Source organism: Pseudophryne corroboree, chromosome 4 (genome assembly GCF_028390025.1).
Source record: "Pseudophryne corroboree isolate aPseCor3 chromosome 4, aPseCor3.hap2, whole genome shotgun sequence".
Lineage (NCBI taxonomy): Eukaryota > Metazoa > Chordata > Amphibia > Anura > Myobatrachidae > Pseudophryne > Pseudophryne corroboree.
The window spans coordinates 127,862,413-127,882,689 of NC_086447.1; the positions used below are offsets into that span (position 1 = coordinate 127,862,413).

Below are 20,277 nucleotides of genomic sequence, written 5' to 3' on the forward strand. Positions count from 1 at the left end.
GACACACAGCACACACACAGGGAATGCTCTGATAGAGGACAGGACCCCACTAGCCCTTTGGGGAGACAGAGGGAGAGTATGCCAGCACACACCAGAGCGCTATATATATATATATACAGGGCAGGGCCGGCGCTACCACTAGGCAGCTTTAGGCAGCTGCCAAGAGCGCCAGCCACTGGAGGGCGCCGCTGAGCCACTTAACAAACAACACAGAAGGATGTCTCTTGTCTGAGAGACATCCTTCCATTTAGATAATGGGCAGCAGCTGCAGGCCACGGGACTTATCAACCCTCCCTCACAACCCCCCCAACCCCTCCCCCACAGGCTAGCATTGTTTTTAATGCAATAAAGTCGCCAGCCCAGACCCGCTATTTAAGCTCCGCCCCTCTCTGCATTTGGCCCCACCCCTTTCTACTGACCAGAACACATTGTAAGGGGGCAGGGCTTCATTAAGTTAGGCACCCGGCCGGCTCCTGTTCCAGTCAGTGAACTACTGTAGGCTTTCTGCTGTGCTGTTCCCGCTGCTGACCTCAGTGGTAAGTTAAGCATGAAGGATGGGGTGTGTGTACAGTCTGACTTGTAATTATTGCTGCCAGTGTACTTATGGGGGTGTATATATATATATATATATATATATATATATATTTATATAAATAAAATACATACACACAAACACTAACAAACCCAGCATATAGATGGTCACCTCAGTCTCTGCAGTTCTCCATCCCATCTTTGGAAACACCCCGGCACGAATTCTGCGTTTGCCCTGCACACAGAGCCGCAACTACGCGACAGCGCAGTCGCCCTGAGGGCGCAACTGCCCACTTTCCCTAAAATCATCAGCAGCTTGTAATGTGTAATAAGGGGGACGCTGCTGTCTGCTGTAACGTGTAAATAGCGGGACGCTGTCTGCCGTAATGAGTAAAAAGGGGGTCGCTGTCTGCCATAATGTGTAATAAGGAGACGCTGTCTGCCGTAATGTGTAATAAGGGGACGCTGTCTGCCGTAATGTGTAAAAAGGGGAATCTCTCCGCCGTAATGTGTAAAAGGGTCTCTACATGGTGTAGTGGCGCTACTGTGTGGCGTAATTTGAATAATGGAGACTACTGTGCACCGTAATAGGAATTGGTATTATTTTGTGGCCACACCCCTTCCCCATGAAGCCACGCCCCTATATATTTTTTTTGCATGCCTGCAGCGCGCACTGCCCTTATATTACGTAAGGGGGGCGACAATGCTGTTTTTTGCACACAGCACTAAAATGTCTAGTTACGGCACTGCCTGCACATATGACTAAACTGCCATCCTGGCTCTAGGTGCTGGTCTCAGCGTGGATACAGCATCGGCACTGACAGTCACATGACTGTCGTGTGCTGTGATGTCACCTGCCCGTACAGCACCTGTTCTCGGGTGGCTCCTCCCTGGCTGTAGTGTCTCCATTTCCTCCTGGTCAGCAATGAATTATCCCACCCCTTTTGTTTCTGGTGCATGTCACCACATTTGGCAACTGCAGCTGCGGATAATGGGAATTTTGTGAATCCCGTATTAATACACGTAACTGACTGGCATGCCTATGCCCAGCTGGCAGAGGGACCACAAGTATCCAGCAGTAGAGGTACTACAAGTCCCAGCACACATTGTACTCAGTGGACTGTATTGCAGTATTGCAATCCCAAAGGTGTCGTCTGTATGGTATGGTGGTCACTGATACCGTGTGCAGTCTGTGCAATACGGCAGATGATAGAATGTTCTCTGGGGGTAATTCAGATCTGATCGCTGCTGGACCTGCGATCAGGTCCAAACTGCGCATGCGTATGCACCGCAATACGCAGGCGCGTCGGACAGCTACAACGGGCATCGCCTGTCAGCGATGGGATGGTGCAAAGAATCCGTTCGCACAGGCATACGCAAGGTGATTGACAGGAAGAGGCTGTTTGTGGGTGGCAACTGACCGTATACAGGGAGTGTCCGGAAAAATGTAGGCGTGTCCAAGCGTTTTGAGGGAGGGTGTCCGACGTCGGCTTCGGCTCCAATCAGCCTGATTCAATCGCATTGGAAGAGTAAGTCCCGGGCTGCGCAGAGACTGCACAAACTGATTTTTAGCAGCTCTGCTACACATAGGAACGCACACTTGTACAGCGAAAATGCACTCCCCCTGTAGGCGACTATCTGATCGCAGGACAGCAAAAAACACAGCCCAGCGACCAGGTCTGAAGTACCCCCTCTGTGTGGTACGGCAATTACTGGCATGCTGTTTATGTGGTATGGTAGTCGTTGGGACAGTGAATGTGCAGCATTGCGGTCACTGCAGTGATATCAGTATTGTATGGTCTGTCACTGCATTGATGCCTATAATCATGGGTGTAACTATTGTGGGTGCAGGGGGTGCCATTGTTATGGGGCACAGAGGCTTAGGGGGGCCTGGACCCAAGTTATAAAGTTGCATTGCAATTTCCCTTGTTTTGGCTGCTAAGTAATAGGGTCTGATCCATTCCCAGCCTGAGCTGTGTGACACTGTCAGTGAGAGCAGTGTGTAGTGGATGTTATAATGGTAGGGGGGCGCTGTAATGTGACATAATATGAACTGAGGGCACTGTAATGTGGCATAATTTGATCTGCTCATCATAATGAGCAAAGAGGATCGGTATGGGATCCCGGCGGTCAGAAGACCGACGCCGAGATCCCGACAGGCGGAATCCCAGCAGCGAGCACAGCGAATCCCCTCTTGCTCGCTGCGGTTGCCACTCGTCGGCTCCGGTGGCGACCTTTGGCCACACTATTATATTCCCTCTTGGATGGTGACGTGGACCACCACCCAAGGGTGAATTCTGGGCTTGTCTGCCAAGTGTTCGGATTCCGACATCAGTATCCTGACCACGGGATCCCAACAGTCAGGATGTTAACCGCATTCCGAGCAAAGAACCCTCCCTCCCCCACCCCCACAACTATAGTCCATATGCTGTATATCTCTGTATATCTCCTGCCTGTGTTGTCCCCCTTTCCTACAATACAGCCTACATGGGGTCCCCGCAAAAGTCGTGCTTAGCATTTTTTTTTTTTTTTTTGTAGGTGGCGTTCTCTATTTAACAATATCAGCTGTGGAACTTCTGAGACGCCACCTCCACATTTTCACCTGAGGGTGAGGAGTAGGGGGAGAGTGCGCAGATTTTTTGCCTAGGGTGCCGAGAAACCTTGCACCGGCCCTCATACAGGGATAACCTTATATAAGTGTTTTTCCCCTTATAGCTGCTGTATGTTTTAATACTGTGCCTAATTAGTGCCCCCCTCTCTTTTTTTAACCCTTTCTGTAGTGTAGTGACTGCAGGGAAGAGCCAGGGAGCTTCCCTCCAACTGAGCTGTGAGGGAAAATGGCGCCAGTGTGCTGAGGAGATAGGCTCCGCCCCCTTTTCGGCGGCCTTATCTCCCGTTTTTCTGTATATTCTGGCAGGGGTTAAATGCATCCATATAGCCCAGGAGCTATATGTGATGTATTTTTTGCCATGTAAGGTATTTTTATCATGTTTTATTGCGTCTCAGGGCGCCCCCCCCAGCGCCCTGCACCCTCAGTGACCGGAGTATGAAGTGTGCTGAGAGCAATGGCGCACAGCTGCAGTGCTGTGCGCTACCTTATTGAAGACAGGAACGTCTTCTGCCGCCGATTTTTCCGGACCTCTTCGCTCTTCTGGCTCTGTAAGGGGGCCGGCGGCGCGGCTCCGGGACCCATCCAGGCTGGGCCTGTGATCGTCCCTCTGGAGCTAATGTCCAGTAGCCAAGAAGCCCAATCCACTCTGCACGCAGGTGAGTTCGCTTCTTCTCCCCTTAGTCCCTCGATGCAGTGAGCCTGTTGCCAGCAGGTCTCACTGAAAATAACAAACCTAAACTAAAACTTTCACTAAGAAGCTCAGGAGAGCCCCTAGTGTGCACCCTTCTCGTCGGGCACAGAAATCTAACTGAGGCTTGGAGGAGGGTCATAGGGGGAGGAGCCAGTGCACACCAGTTAGTCCTAAAGCTTTCTTTAGATGTGCCCAGTCTCCTGCGGAGCCGCTATTCCCCATGGTCCTTACGGAGTCCCCAGCATCCACTTAGGACGTTAGAGAAAAAAAAATTATTGAGGGGGGTTTCTGGGTGCTTGGAAACCCCCCCTGCGTGCACCACTGGGGTAGGGGGCGCTATTAGCTGCACTGTCAATTATCTGATTTAATTCCTTTCGCTTGCAGCTTCACCCCCTTTTTGAAGCCCAGCATCTCCTGACCACTGTCTACTACCCTGACCCCTTCTGTCACTAATATATACAACATTCATGAACTCAACTTGATATTTCTTTGTTATTCAGTCACACTGTCCTTTATTACATTTCAAGATGCTGACACACCCAAGATTCGAACCCATTGCCTGTGGCATTGCAGTCAGACAATCTATTTCTTGAGCTATCTGCCCTTGCATAGAAAGGTAGATAATTATAAGCTAGAGAATTCTAACTATTTGAAGCTTACCTTGAACTTTGAGACAAAAGGATCAGCATTGCAGCTGAGCAGATCTATGTAGTGTGTGGCTGCAAGAGATTGGATGTGTGGCAGCACACTACATAGACCTGCTCAATTGCAATGCTGATCATTTTTTTTACAAAGTGCCAGTAGCTTCATATAGTGTTCATAGTTTTTGTGCAGGATCAAATAGCTCAATGAGTAGGGCGTTTGATTAGAATTCAGCAGGTTATAGGTTTGAACTAGAGATGAAGCGGGTTCGGTTTTACTTGGATTTACTCAGGTATTTCGGGTTTTGTTTACTGGCTATCCAAAACGCGTGACATCCGTGATCCAATAAGATGCTGTTTCGAGCCCCGAGTAAATCTGAGTAAAACCGAACCCGCCCATCTCTAGTTTGAACCTGTGTGTGGCAGTATATTGAAATGTGTTATTTAATAAAGGGTATTGTAACTGAAGAACAACGAGCTCTCAAGTGCATGAATGTGGTATAAAGAGGATTTGTGTCCAAATACATTTTCTTGCGGTGGTCTATAAATGTGTGTGTATTATTTCTATATCTAAAATGTTCCAACGAGGCATGCACCTTATGTCCCTATTGGAAAAATGGGAGGAGGGGGCATCAATTCTCTCTCTGGCACAGGGCACCAAAAAGTGTAGTTACGGCTCGATCACAAGGATTACTATGGTGCAGCTGGGTGAATCCTCCTGCTGGGATGTTATTTCTGTCTTGGCTCTTTCTTCTCCAGGGGTTCTGGTCTTCTCCCCATCAACTCCTACATGGCCGTGCAGTTTCTGGGAAGGCTCAGCGGCAAACAGAGGCCCTCTCCAGCTTCCTGCAATTACATCTTCTCCTGGCTCTGATTTAAGGGTTTGTTACTCCTTCTTCACGGTGTACAGCAGCTAGTCACACAGCATGACCTCTCGCCAGACAGTGCTCAAAGTCCTCTTTCAATCTAGTCCAGGCATCAGGCAACCTCAGAGAAGAGACTCCCTGGCTGTGGTGAGTGTTTTGGCTAGATAATCAGGGCACCCTCACCACACATTTATTACCATTGTAGTAAAAACTCAAATGTAATCACTCCCAGCTCTCTCTCTCTCACACACACACACACACACACACACACACACACACACACACACACACACACACACACACACACACACACACACACTTTGGTGCAAATGTGGTCATAACCTCCAATCACTGACATTAATGCACCATTTTCCTGGTGGTTTTTTAAGTGTTCCGGCTGCCATCATGGGACTACAGCAGTGACGTGCGGTGGGGTGTGGCGGGTAAGGCAGAGCCTTTCCTGTCATACTTACGTTTGAACCAGAGTTTATAATGTGTCTATAATGCCCAGTGTGTATAATGCCCAGATGTACCGTTTGGCTCATATATTGCATGTAAATCTGTTTCTGGGGTTAGCCTGTGCCTCCTGAGCTATTTAGCTCACCGCACGTCCCTGGACTACAGAGAGGTGAGTATTGGGTACATGGGTGCAGGTGTGGGCTTCCCTGGAGCCAGTGGCCCATGTGCACTGCCCACCATGCACACATTATAGATATACCACTGGTCATTTGCCATGGTTGCCATGGTAATTGTATGGCCTATAGCAACATGTAAATGACTATTAGCTGCTTGAAAAAGCCTACGAAAAATTAAATAACTACATGTTTAGTCTTACAGGTAACCAGACTAATTTGTATTAATAAAAAAACATTTTTTGATTGACCTGTAACCATAACTTTGAATCCACGTTGTCCTATCTGATGCTGAACAAAGCTTTCTAGCTAAAGAATAATGCTTTTCTCTGTCTTTCAAACAGCAAATTATTATTCCGTCAGTGAGTCTGGCTTTGATTCTCTATTAAATGAGCATGTAATTATTTCTTAATTATGTCCACCAGTAATTTCATGATGCTGCATTAATAAAGAAAACAAGGCAGTGGCATCCGTGCCGGCAGACCGTAACTAGAAATTAATATTAGTGTTTGTCAATGTTTGTGCTGAGAGCAGCCACTCTCTGATTGATGTAATACTGCTGTCTCGATTCCAGGCTACCAATACTTTCTACATTTACCTATTCTTTATCTGTATAAACATTAAATATTAAACATTAAATTAATATTAAAAGAATATAACAAAAGATTTAATGTGCAATTACTCCTTAATAATTCCTAATTGTCTCACTATCATGTTTCTCCTTATCCATCATTTTCTTCTCCGCTGACCCTTATATACTGACCTCCACGGTCATAGCCATACGCATTTCCATGGTTTTGCTATACTGAGGAAAATAAGAGTGTCTTTAAGATTGAAATGGATAACTTTATTTACATCTGTTAGCTAGAAATGAAAGAGACAAAATTCACAAAACATATTTTCACAAATTCACAAAACAAGATTCACAAACATATGTACCGAATCTAGATAGATAGATAGATAGATAGATAGATAGATAGATAGATAGATAGATAGATAGATAGATAGATTGCTGGACAGATAGATTTTAGGCAGACTAGATAGGCCAAGTGGGGGGGAACCCGCTCATCTCCAATTAGAACATGGGTAACGTTGCCTCTACTGTTGTTCATTTTTATACTTTAATAAATGTATCCAGCAGCGACTGCAGCGTTGACTAGTGCAGGGGAGGTGGTGCCGCTAAGCATATATAAACATACATGTGAAAATGTATATAATATATGTGCTGGCTGTGTATCCGGAATCGGCAGCAGTGCAGCGCTGTATAACACATCCACCGTGCAGAACCAGGGACTTGGCATTAAGCTTCACTCTCCTAAGCCCGCCTCCAGGCTGTCATTGGCTATATATACAGGAGTCTGGGGGCGGGTTTAGGAGAGTGAAGTTTAATCTGAGTCCCATGTTCTGTACGGGTGTTGTATGGAAGGTCGACCACACTTAGGTCGACAGTGTCTAGGTCGACCACTATCGGTCAACAGTAACTAGCTCGACAGGGATAATAAGTCGACAGGGTCTCTAGGTCGACATGGTCTAGGTCGACAGGTCAAAAGGTCGACATGAGTTTAAATATTTTTTTTGTCGTTTTCACCGTACAGTGAGCCCAATTAGTGCACAGTTTCCCCTTGCATCTTCGGACAAGGTGCCTCGCGCAGAAACAAGAAAAAAATCCTCTTTGAGGCGCAGCAAAAGAGCAAAAATGGATAATACCTGATAGATCACCAACCTATACAAACAGTACGTAAAAAGAAAAGGTACAATCTCACTTTTTGTGCTCCAAATGTCCCTTCACTTGGATAATCCTCACATCGATGATAAAATATACATGAAACAGAAAATAAAACACAATATAGTGAAATACTGTTTGTGAATAAAGTTCTTTTCCCCTGTGCAGCGGAGACTATAAGTGATGGAAAACAGTCCCAGTAGAGATCAGACGTCCACCTTCTTATGGGATCACCCGAAATGATGTGATGATAACTTGACAATGGGTTCTTACATGTATGCTTACTTGTAAAAATGTAGTAGAACACCCGTAAAGGTTTCTTTAGAGGAGATATTTCTTCCTTTCTCTTTAAACCATATGATGTGGATGAATACCACTCATGTAATTCTCCTCTGTTTAAGTACAGCCGCGGGTGTCTCCGCTTGCTCGTCCTCTCGTTGGTGATGCGCTCACGGCAGTGATGAGTTTACCGCTGCGGGGGCTGTTATCCGAATATAGAGATGCTCTCACAGCAGCAAGGTCTCTATAGGACGCAGCTGCAATGTAGTTGAATGAATAGTGGTGGAGGAGGTCTGCTTTGGGAACGGTGAAATCTGAGCTGGTCAACGTGTTTTGTCCCACAATGTACTGGGACTTTTTCAAGACTATCATGAGTGGTATTCATCCACATCATATGGTTTAAAGAGAAAGGAAGAAATATCTCCTCTGAAGAAACCTTTACGGGTGTTCTACTACATTTTTACAAGTAAGCATACATGTAAGAACCCATTGTCAAGTTATCATCACATCATTTCGGGTGATCCCATAAGAAGGTGGACGTCTGATCTCTACTGGGACTGTTTTCCATCACTTATAGTCTCCGCTGCACAGGGGAAAAGAACTTTATTCACAAACAGTATTTCACTATATTGTGTTTTATTTTCTGTTTCATGTATATTTTATCATCGATGTGAGGATTATCCAAGTGAAGGGACATTTGGAGCACAAAAAGTGAGATTGTACCTTTTCTTTTTACGTAAGGTGCCTCGCGCAGGTTACCGTCCCCAATCATAGTCCACAGGGAGTGAAAAGTATGAAAAAGTAAAAAAAAAAGAAAAAAATGTGAAAAATTCATGTTGACTATTTGACCTGTTGACCTAGAACATGTTGACCTAGAGACCCTGTCGACCAAGAAACCCTGTTGACCTAGTTACTGTCGACCAATAGTGGTCGGTCTAGACACTGTCGACCTAGTTACTGTTGACCAATAGTGGTCGGCCTAGACACTGTCGACCTAGTTACTGTCGACCTAGAGACCGGATACCATTTTGTACTGCTGAGGGCAGGCGGGTATAGGAGAACAAAGCCTAATCTGAGTCCCGTGTTCCGGGCTGCTGAATGTATCCCAACCTCTGGTGTGTACAATGAAGGAAGAGGAAAGCAGTACTGTAGCCATATTTTATTGTAGTAAAATAATTCCATTAAAAGGAGAGAATTGAGAAATCTATGCTTTCCTGTGGATGTTAAGGGAGGAACATAAAACAAGCGAATGAGTCACCGATTCTACCTTCGGGCAAAAGGTATTGAGAAATAAAACAATAATTTATTAATATTTGTGGGTAGTGAGAACTTTTCATGACCTCTAATTTAACAATTCTCTTTTATATTTGTGCTTGCCAAAACAAAAAAATACCTGGATTATATACTGTACACACTGAAGACAGTGTAAAAACAGTAATAGTATTTTACAAAGACAAATGTTAGAATAGTTAGTTTAATCAGTTGCTTAATCAAAAAGCTACTATGTGGAGATTTACTAAAACTTCTAAAAAAAGAAAAGCTAAAGTGTTGCCCATAGTAACCAATCAGATTGTAGCTATCATTTAGCTATCAGTTTTAATGATATACTAAGCAATGATTTCAACAGGACGGTCCAGCTTTTCGAGTACTGTCCCGCTGTCCCACCCACAGGCCGCAGTGTCCCGTGGTCAGTTGGGAGGTCAGGGGATAGTCTGTCACCACTGCTCCAGCTTCAGAGCAGCGGTGAATGGATGCAGTTGCAGCTCAAAAGCTGCCGGAGTTATGTGAAAGGGGGCCATAAAATGTGTACCTGCCCCTTGAGGTCACACCTGGGGGCATGGCAAAGTGACGACGGGGCACAAGGCCACACTGTCGAGGGGGAGGAGGGAAGGAGTGGGTAGTAATTACCCAGGCTCAGGCCAGATGGAGGGGCTCGGCTGGGGCCCTGGTCCACCGCCACTCCCTCCATACCTGGCAGCAGCAGCATGAACTCTTCTCTTCAGCACATGCTGCTGTGTGCTGGGCTACAGTGAGGCCTGAGAGGCTGCTGCTGCTTCTCAGCACACTGATCGAGACCATCCCCCCCCCCCCCCCACCTCGATTTACCCTTGGCTCAAGGGCTCACAGTCCCGCCCTGTTCGTTGCGCAGTGCTACAAATACTTTCTTTTTTTGTCCAATGGGGTCATGGCCACGCCTCCTGCAATTGTATTTTATATGATGGCCCTAACTTGTACTTTGTACCCAATCTTATGCACATGTTGTTGACAAAATTTTTTCCTTTTAGATAATCAGTTTTCCTTCAAACCATTAGTTGTGCAATGTCATCTAATATGGCTCCGTCCTATTCAAACATTTATATGTTTGATGTGAGGGAAGCCATCTTTTTCAGTGATACAGCCATGGCCAACCATATAATTATGTACACAAGGTATATAGATGACCTCCTTATTTTTTGAGGGGACCCAGGGAGGATATCATGCAGGTAGTAGCTACACATAATTCTAGTGATAGCCCAGTTAAACTTACCATGGTGGTCAGTGACACCCTGGTTAACTTTCTTGATGTATCCATAATTTTGATTGATGGTAGTATCTCCACCAGCCTTTTCTCAAAGCCAACAGATTGCAACAACCTTCTAAAATATGACAGTGGCCACCCTCGTCCATTAATAGATGGGTGGCTTTATTCTCAATTTCTTAGGAGCAAAAGAATAACATCCGATCCTGTACAGGCCAAACCCCAGATGAATATGATGTTGGAAATATTTGTGGAATGCGGTTAAGACCGCAATGACTTACATAAAACCATGTATAAAGTATTAAAAGTTTAAAAAGGAACAACTTTTTGTTCAGAATGTAAAGAAAAATGATACTCCTTAAATTCCATGGGTTTACACATTTACTCCAGCAAGCAAATGTATTAACAAAACATCCCAAAAATTGTGGCCAATAGTCAAAACAGACCCAGAATTTAGGATCAGTGAGACTAGGATTATGCCGTGTTATACTAGGGTCCGTAATCTCACGGATATGTTGGTGAAGACAGACATTGCAATGAACAAATTCACCACTGAGATACCTAAAGGGAAAATGGTCTGCTTGAGGTGTACCGGTACAACATGCCAGTTTCTTGTTCCAGGGGATACATTTTACTACCCTACATCTTGTAAAAAATACTGAATTTTACACAAACTTGCCTGCAACTCCTGGTTCGTGGTATACCAGATCATATACCCCTGTGGATTGTCATATATATTGTGAAGACAGAAACAGCATTTAAAACCCGTATGATGGCTCACAGGTCGGCAATTAGAGCCGCATATAAAACAGGCAATAGTGGTGGTCATTCCGAGTTGTTCGCTCGTTATTTTTTTCTCGCAATGGAGCGATTAGCCGCTAATGCGCATGCGCAATGTCCGCACTGCGACTGCGCCAAGTAAATTTGCTATGCAGTTAGGTATTTTACTCACGGCATTACAAGGTTTTTTCTTTGTTCTGGTGATCGGAATGTGATTGACAGGAAGTGGGTGTTTCTGGGCGGAAACAGGCCGTTTTATGGGTGTGTGCGAAAAAACGCTACCGTTTCTGGGAAAAACGCGGGAGTGGCTGGAGAAACGGAGGAGTGTCTGGACGAACGCTGGGTGTGTTTGTGACGTCAAACCAGGAACGACAAGCACTGAACTGATCGCAGATGCCGAGTAAGTGTGGAGCTACTCAGAAACTGCTAAGAAGTGTCTATTCGCAATTTTGAGAATCTTTTGTTCGCAATTTTACTATGCTAAGATTCACTCCCAGTAGGCGGCGGCTTAGCGTGTGCAAAGCTGCTAAAAGCAGCTAGCGAGCGAACAACTCGGAATGAGGGCCAGTGAGCAGCCAGTGGCACAGCATGTTTTAACTATGCAACATTCACTCTCTACTATACGTTATCGGATAATAGATCAAGTACCATAATCCATATGAGGAGGGAACAGGCCGCTTAAGCTACTTTGGTGTGAAACAGGGGGGATTAACCGCCTCAATAATGTTATGCCCATTGGGCTAAATAATCATCTTAATCTTAATATATTTTGATAAAAGAACATGTGGCGTAATAAATGCTATCTTGCTACTCCGTATCTGGTATATTGGGGACATATACTTATAGTATACTAGCTGGAGTACCTGGCGTTGCCCAGGATTTTAAGAATGTCTGTTTACAAAAATAAATGTAAAGTTTAAACACACAGTATAAATAACATTGTAGATAGCTGAATACCCATGCTTTTCTACGGGATGAGGATGGTAAACTAGAATGTTAGTTGTTCGTTAATTTATGTTGGTTGGAGATCTAGTATATACTGAGTAAAACCGAATCCGCTCATCACTAGTATATAGGCATATCTTGCTTCCCTGCCGCACTTTGTGTAGTGCCCGGACCTCTTTTTGGTCCCCCAAGGGACCCTGCTCTTCCCACTATACAACTGTCAGTCTGTGACATCCTGCTGCCTCCATTCCCCTCCTCACATCATGTCACTGCTTCTGTGAAATTATTGATTTCTTTGATTTATTTACAGTTTCTTATATAGCGCAGCACATTATGCATTTCCTGATATACTTTGTGCTGCTGGGGGACCGTGCTGCTTCCCCTATATAACTCTCAGTGTGTGGGTTTGTGCTACCTCCATTCCCCTCCTCACATCATATCACTGGCCCTGTCACATGCTGCCCTGTGATCACTGACATATCATGCATGTCCTGATATACTCTGTGCTGCTGGCCCACCCCTAGGGGTGCTAGTGGTGTGTTACCCCCACAGTATTTGTTCCCAGAGTGTAAGCAATATGTGTAGCAAGTTTGGTGTAAATTGCTTCAGGCATTCCAGAGTCATGCTGTCTGCTGAAAAACTCTGTGCTGCTGCCTCACCCCTAGGGGTGCTAGGGGTGTCTGACCCCCACAGTGTTTGTTCCCAGCTTGTAAGTCATATGTGTACCAAGTTTGTTGTAAATTGGTCCAGTCATTTGGGAGTTATGATGTCTCCTGAAATACTCTGTGCTGCTGTCCCACCCCTAGGGGTGCTAGGGGTGTCTAACCCCCACAGAGTTTGTTCCCAGATTGTAAGTCAGATGTGTGTCCGGTTTGGTGTAAATTGCTCCAGGCCTTCCACAGTTTTGCTGGTGCTAGGGATGTCTGACTGCCACAGTGTTTGTTTCCAGAGTGTAAGTCATATGTGTACCAAGTTTGATGTAAATTGCTGCAGGCATTCCAGAGTTATGCTGTCTGCTGAAATACTCAGTGCTGCTGCCTCACCCCCAGCGGTGCTAGGGGTGTCTTCCCCCCACAGTGTTTGTTGCCAGATTGTAAGGCATAAGTGTACCAATTTTTGAGTACATTGCTCCAGCAATTCCGGAGTTATGCTATCTCCTGATATACTCTGCGCTGCTGTTTGCCCCCCTAGAGGTGCTAGAGATTTCAAAATTGTTTTACTTGCCTCTGCTGTGTTTTAATATGCTCGTATTTAAAATTTCACGATCTTCGCTTGTAAACTGTGGATTTGTATAGAAAGACAGAAGGACAAATTTTCATTTTTATATATTAGATACTAATGTTACTAGCATGGTCCATATTACCTACTGATCAAGGGTAATATACTGCTTTGATAATATGTTATGTTGGTTGTCCACTGCCTAAAGGTATCTTATGTTTATTAATCAATCAATATGTTATGTGGTTTATCCCGCTGTAATATTATGCTGTAATCTGCTTGTATCTATTTGCTTACAGTGCTTATATTGATTTGTATATATGATTGCGATGGTTGCTATAAAGACAACTTTATGTGTACAATTCCTTTGTGTTGCGGTCATGTGAAATGCGTGGCGATGTCAGTGGGAGGCGCCACTGACAGGGAGTGTGTTTACACTACACTGTTGCTGAGATGTGGTCATGTGACCAGTGCGGTGACGTCACTGGTTGACGCCGCCAGACGGAAAGCGGACCCCTCCCCAGGACGCATGATTGGGGAGCACTGGGTGAGCATATGATATAACTTGTGTCTTTTATTATGTTTCATTATGTCCTGATGTAAATGCCCAAATAAAGTGGCAATGAAACATTGACAACACACTGGTTGTGATGTGAAATTCTTGTGGGTTTCGAGTGTCACTGTTGTGGAGGACTATATGGATACATTGTATGCAGGCAACCAGCTAAGTATTTATATGTAAAGGGAGTGCCGGACAATTAACAAGATTATATATTTATGGATCTACAATCTCCACAATTTTAAACCTCACTTGAAGTTTTACAAAAGATATATCGACAACATTTTAATTATCTGGGATGGCGACGAGGACTCTTTTAATAACTGTTTACAGTATATTGCATACAATGATTTTAACTTAAAGTTTACCTCCAAAACTAGTAAAGAGTTGATAGAATTTCTGGACTTGATAATAAAAGGTGAAAAAGAGGAAATAACTGCCTCCAGTTTTATAAAGAGCGTGGATACTAGTGATGTGCACCGGAAATTTTGTTTTGGTTTTGGATTCGGTTCCGCGGCCGTGTTTTGGATTCAGACGCGTTTTGGCAAAACCTCCCTGAAATTTTTTTGTCGGATTCGGGTGTGTTTTGTATTCGGGAGTGGTTTTTTTACAAAAAACCCTAAAAAAAAAAGCTTCAATCATAGAATTTGGGGGTCATTTTGATCCCCTAGTATTATATCTCTCAATAACCATAATTTCCACTCATTTTCAGTCTATTGTGAACACCTCACAATATTATTTTTCGTCCTAAAATTTGCACCGAGGTCGCTGGATGACTAAGCTAAGCGACCCAAGTGGCCGACACAAACACCTGGCCCATCTAGGAGTGGCACTGCAGTGTCAGACAGGATGGCACTTCAAAAAAATAGTCCCCAAACAGCACATGAAGCAAAGAAAAAAAGAGGCGCAATGAGGTAGCTGTGTGACTAAGCTAAGCGACCCTAGTGGCCGACACAAACACCTGGCCCATCTAGGAGTGGCACTGCAGTGTCAGACAGGATGGCACTTCAAAAAAATAGTCCCCAAACAGCACATGATGCAAAGAAAAAAAGAGGCGCAATGAGGTAGCTGTGTGACTAAGCTAAGCGACCCTAGTGGCCGACACAAACACCTGGCCCATCTAGGAGTGCCACTGCAGTGTCAGACAGGATGGCAGATTTAAAAATAGTCCCCAAACAGCACATGATGCAAAGAAAAAAAGAGGTGCACCAAGGTCGCTGGATGGCTAAGCTAAGCGACCCAAGTGGCCGACACAAACACCTGGCCCATCTAGGAGTGGCACTGCAGTGTCAGGCAGGATGGCACTTCAAAAAAATAGTCCCCAAACAGCACATGAAGCAAAGAAAAAAAGAGGCGCAATGAGGTAGCTGTGTGACTAAGCTAAGCGACCCAAGTGGCCGACACAAACACCTGGCCCATCTAGGAGAGGCACTGCAGTTTTCTAGCGAGAGGATGAGTGCTTCCATCCTCATGTGAAGCTGAACCACTAGCCATGAACATAGGCCAGGGCCTCAGTCGTTCCTTGCCACTTCGTGTCGTGAATGGCACATTGGCAAGTTTACGCTTCTCCTCAGACGCTTTTAATTTTGATTTTTGGGTCATTTTACTGAACATTTGTTTTTTGGATTTTACACGCTCTCTACTATGACGTTGGGCATCGGCCTTGGCAGACGACGTTGATGGCATTTCATCGTCTCGGCCATGACTAGTGGCAGCAGCTTCAGCACGAGATGGAAGTGGATCTTGATCTTTCCCTATTTTACCATCCACATTTTTGTTCTCCATTTTTTAATGTGTGGAATTATATGCCAGTATCAATAGCAATGGACTACTACTATATATACTGCGCACAAATGAAATGCACCACAGGTATGGATGGATAGTATACTTGACGACACAGAGGTAGGTAGAGCAGTGGCCTACTGTACCGTAATGCTATATATTATATACTGGTGGTCAGCAAACTGTGCAAAACTTAAATGCGCCACAGGTATGGATGGATAGTATACTTGACGACACAGAGGTAGGTAGAGCAGTGGCCTACTGTACCGTACTGCTATATATTATATACTGGTGGTCAGCAAACTGTGCAGAACTGAAATGCACCACAGATATGGATGGATAGTATACTTGACGACACAGAGGTAGGTAGAGCAGTGGCCTTCTGTACTGTACTGCTATATATTATATACTGGTGGTCAGCAAACTGTGCAAAACTGAAATGCACCACAGATATGGATGCATAGTATACTTGACGACACAGAGGTAGGTAGAGCAGTGGCCTTCTGTACTGTACTCCTATATATTATATACTGGTTGTCAGCAAAATTATACACTGTACTCCTACTATATACTACAATGCAGCACAGATATGGAGCGTTTTTTAGGCAGAGAACGTATAATACTGGTGGTCACTGGTCAGCAAAACTCTGCACTGTACTCCTCCTATATAATACTGCTGGTCCCCAGTCCCCACAATAAAGCAGTGTGAGCACAGATATATGCAGCACACTGAGCACAGATATGGAGCGTTTTTCAGGCAGACAACGTTTACTGGTGGTCACTGGTCAGCAAAAATCTGCACTGTACTCCTCCTATATAATACTGCTGTTCCCCAGTCCCCACAATAAAGCAGTGTGAGCACAGATATATGCAGCACACTGAGCACAGATATGGAGCGTTTTTCAGGCAGACAACGTATAATACTGGTGGTCACTGGTCAGCAAAACTCTGCACTGTACTCCTCCTATAATACTGCTGATCCCCAGAATAAAGATATGCAGCCCCCTGAAACAAAGTGAGAGGACCCCAGCCACATCCTCTCACTATCATTTCCAATGCACGAGTGAAAAATGGCGGCGACGCGCGGCTACTTATATAGAATCCGAATCTCGCGAGAATCCGACAGCGGGATGATGACGTTCGGGCGCGCTCGGGTTAACCGAGCCATACGGGAGAATCCGAGTATGCCTCGGACCCTTGTAAAATGGGTGAAGTTCGGGGGGGTTCGGATTCCGAGGAACTGAACCCGCTCATCTCTAGTGGATACCAATAGCTATGTGCACTTTAAAAGCAACCATCTGAAAAAGTGGAAAACCAATATCCCTTACTCCCAATTCCACCAAATTAAACGTAACTGTACTAAAGAAGAAGACGCTAAAAACAGATGAAACTATATCTCGACAGATTTTGACAAAGATAGTATCCAGAAGTGACCATACAAGAAGCCTTAGGAAGAACACAAGCACTTGATAGGAATCAACTAATTCAGTACAGAGAATGTTCACAAAACAATACACTTCGTCACTACCTATAATTATCATGAAAATGTTATTAGAAAATCACTTTCACAACACTAGAATATTTTATTAATGAATACTATACGAAAAGATATTTTACCTCCCAGGCCTAATATTGGGGGTAATTCCAAGTTGATCGCAGCAGGAATTCTGTTAGCAATTGGGCAAAACCATGTGCACTGCAGGGGAGGCAGATTTAACATTTGCAGAGAGAGTTAGATTTGGGTGTGGTGTGTTCAATCTGCAATCTAATTTGCAGTGTAAAAATAAAGCAGCCAGTATTTACCCTGCACAGAAACAAAATAACCCACCCAAACCTAACTCTCTCTGCAAATGTTATAACTGCCCCCCCCTGCAGTGCACATTGTTTTGCCCAACTGCTAAAAAAATTCCTGCTGCGATCAACTTGGAATGACCACCCTTGTATTTAGAAAAGCTCGTAATCTAAAGGACGTCTTGGCACCAAGTATGTTTACGGATCCGACAAAAAAGGACAAAAAACATTTTCACTGCCAAGGGATGTACAAATGTGTAAGGTGTAATGGTGGTGATTCCGAGTTGTTCGCTCTGTATTTTTTTCTTGCAACGGAGCGATTAGTCGCTAATGCGCATGTGGAATGTCCGCAGTGCGACTGCGCCAAGTAAATTTGCTATGCAGTTAGGTATTTTACTCACGGCATTAAAAGGATTTTTTCTTCGTTCTGGTGATCGTAATGTGATTGACAGGAAGTGGGTGTTTCTGGGCGGAAACTGGCCGTTTTATGGGAGTGTGTGAAAAAACGCTGCCGTTTCTGGGAAAAACGCGGGAGTGGCTGAAGAAACGGAGGAGTGTCTGGGTGAACGCTGGGTGTGTTTGTGACGTCAAACCAGGAACAACAAGCACTGAACTGATCGCAGATGCCGAGTAAGTGTGGAGCTACTCAGAAACTGCTAAGAAGTGTCTATTCGCAATTCTGCTAATCTTTCGTTCGCAATTTTGCTAAGCTAAGATTCACTCCCAGTAGGCGGCGGCTTAGCGTGTGCAATGCTGCTAAAAGCAGCTTGCGAGCGAACAACTCGGAATGAGGGCCAATATGTGTAAATTTGTGGATTGCAATAAAAAACAATTCGCCAATCATGATAATTCCAGAACATATACCATAAAACAGTTTATGAATTGCAATTCTACCTCTGTGATATACATATTGGAATGTTCCTGCGGTTTAAAGTATGTGGGCAAGGCAAAAAGGAATCTAAAGCTGAAAATCCAGGAACATGTGAGGAACATAAGAAATAAAGTGGAAAGTCACAGTGTATCAAAACACTTCCTCGATTTTCATAACTCAGACCCAGAACATCTTACTTTTAAAGCTATTAAGAACGTGATTTTGGGATAACGTGGTGGAGATCTGGCTAATCTATTGTCAAAACGGGAGATGTTCTGGATATTCCAGTTACAAACATTGGCACCTTATGGTTTTAATGAAAGCTATGAAATCGCATCATTCTTATAGGTCTCACAAAGAAATATTTGGATATGTTTCCTTTACTCCTGTTTTAGTGCACTATTTAGATATATAACATATAGATAGCTATTTTTATGCATTTTTGTAAGGTGCATGAATTTATGCTCTTTAATATATGGCTCCTAATTATGTTTTTTAATATTTTAGCACAGTAACATTATGCCATTTACGTGGAGATCGAACTCTGTATGCAAAGCAGAAAATGAATACTAACAAGCTACTGGGTTTGAACTTCAAAAGGATCTATTTTATTTAGAATAAGGAAGCGTGAATGGACTACGCATTCCATGTGCGCCTCAAACACACGAAGTGGAAATGACGTAAACGGGCGCTAACACAATCTACATCCACCAAGGAGTCCAAGTCTACGATGCGGCTCACGGACTTAGAAACTGGAAATGGATGTGACGCAGGTGAGGCGCATGCATTCCACCTTTAAAAGACATGAAACCGGAAGCTAGATGACGCATGCATTCCACATGCGTTCCAATAACAGAAAAGCACAGTCTTAATAGTTTTATACATCATATAAGCTGTATTGTGTATTGTATTCTCTTTTGTACCATTCTGTAACTATGTATAATCCTCGAGACATATTTATGTTACCACTCTGTATGTATTTAGGATTAACATCAAGACTAAGACATATGTCTAACTGGAAGAGATTTTCACTGACTTTCTGTCTGTCTAACAGGAAGTGATTTTCACTGACTTCGTGTCTGTCTAACATGAAGTGATTCTCATTGACTTCCTGTCTGTCTAACAGGAAGTGAGTCTCATTGACTTCCTGTTTGTTTGTTTGTTTGATTCCCCTATAAATATCTGACAAGGGTCAGTTAATTTTATCCCCTTGAAGAAGTCTGACATCCAGACGAAACACGTAGGGACTTACCTCATGACTATATCCATATGATTGGACAGATAAGCTCATTTATGTTTTACTCTTTGTACGTTTGATACCAAACATTTGCCTGCTGATCTTAACTATTTTTTTTTTTACTTGTGTGTGCATATATATAACTTTTCAACCTTAAAATCTAAAAAGTGTCGGTGCTTCTTGGTGTAAATGTGAAATTGGGGATAATATCTTCTAATTCTAACACCAAAACATATACATACATTTTGGTTCTGGTTCCATACTCATGTTATGGATCTGAATTGGTTTTGCCAAAACCACCCTTTCGTGTTTTGGTTTTGGATCTGGATGATTTAAAAAACAACAACCATAAAAACAGCTAAAATCACAGAATTTGGGGGTCATTTTGATCCTACGTTATTATTAACCTCAGTAACATTCATTTCCACTCATTTTCAGTCTATTCTCAACACCTCACACCTCACAATATTGTTTTTAGGCCAAAAGGTTGCACCGAGGTAGCTGTATGACTAAGCTAAGCGACACAAGTGTGTGGCACAAACACCTGGCCCATGTAGGAGTGGCAATGCAGTGTCAGAAAGGATGGCACTTAAAAAAACTAG

At 44.0% G+C, this 20,277-nt stretch overlaps 1 long non-coding RNA gene across 1 annotated transcript; it reads left to right on the forward strand.

The window, feature by feature from the left end:
• The first annotated feature begins 471 nt into the window (after positions 1 to 471).
• Positions 472 to 19,818, forward strand: LOC134911164 (uncharacterized). Its single transcript, XR_010176371.1, has 3 exons — positions 472 to 536; positions 5,234 to 5,487; positions 18,946 to 19,818. It is a non-coding gene; the product is annotated as an uncharacterized LOC134911164 (long non-coding RNA).
• Positions 19,819 to 20,277: the final 459 nt, after the last annotated feature.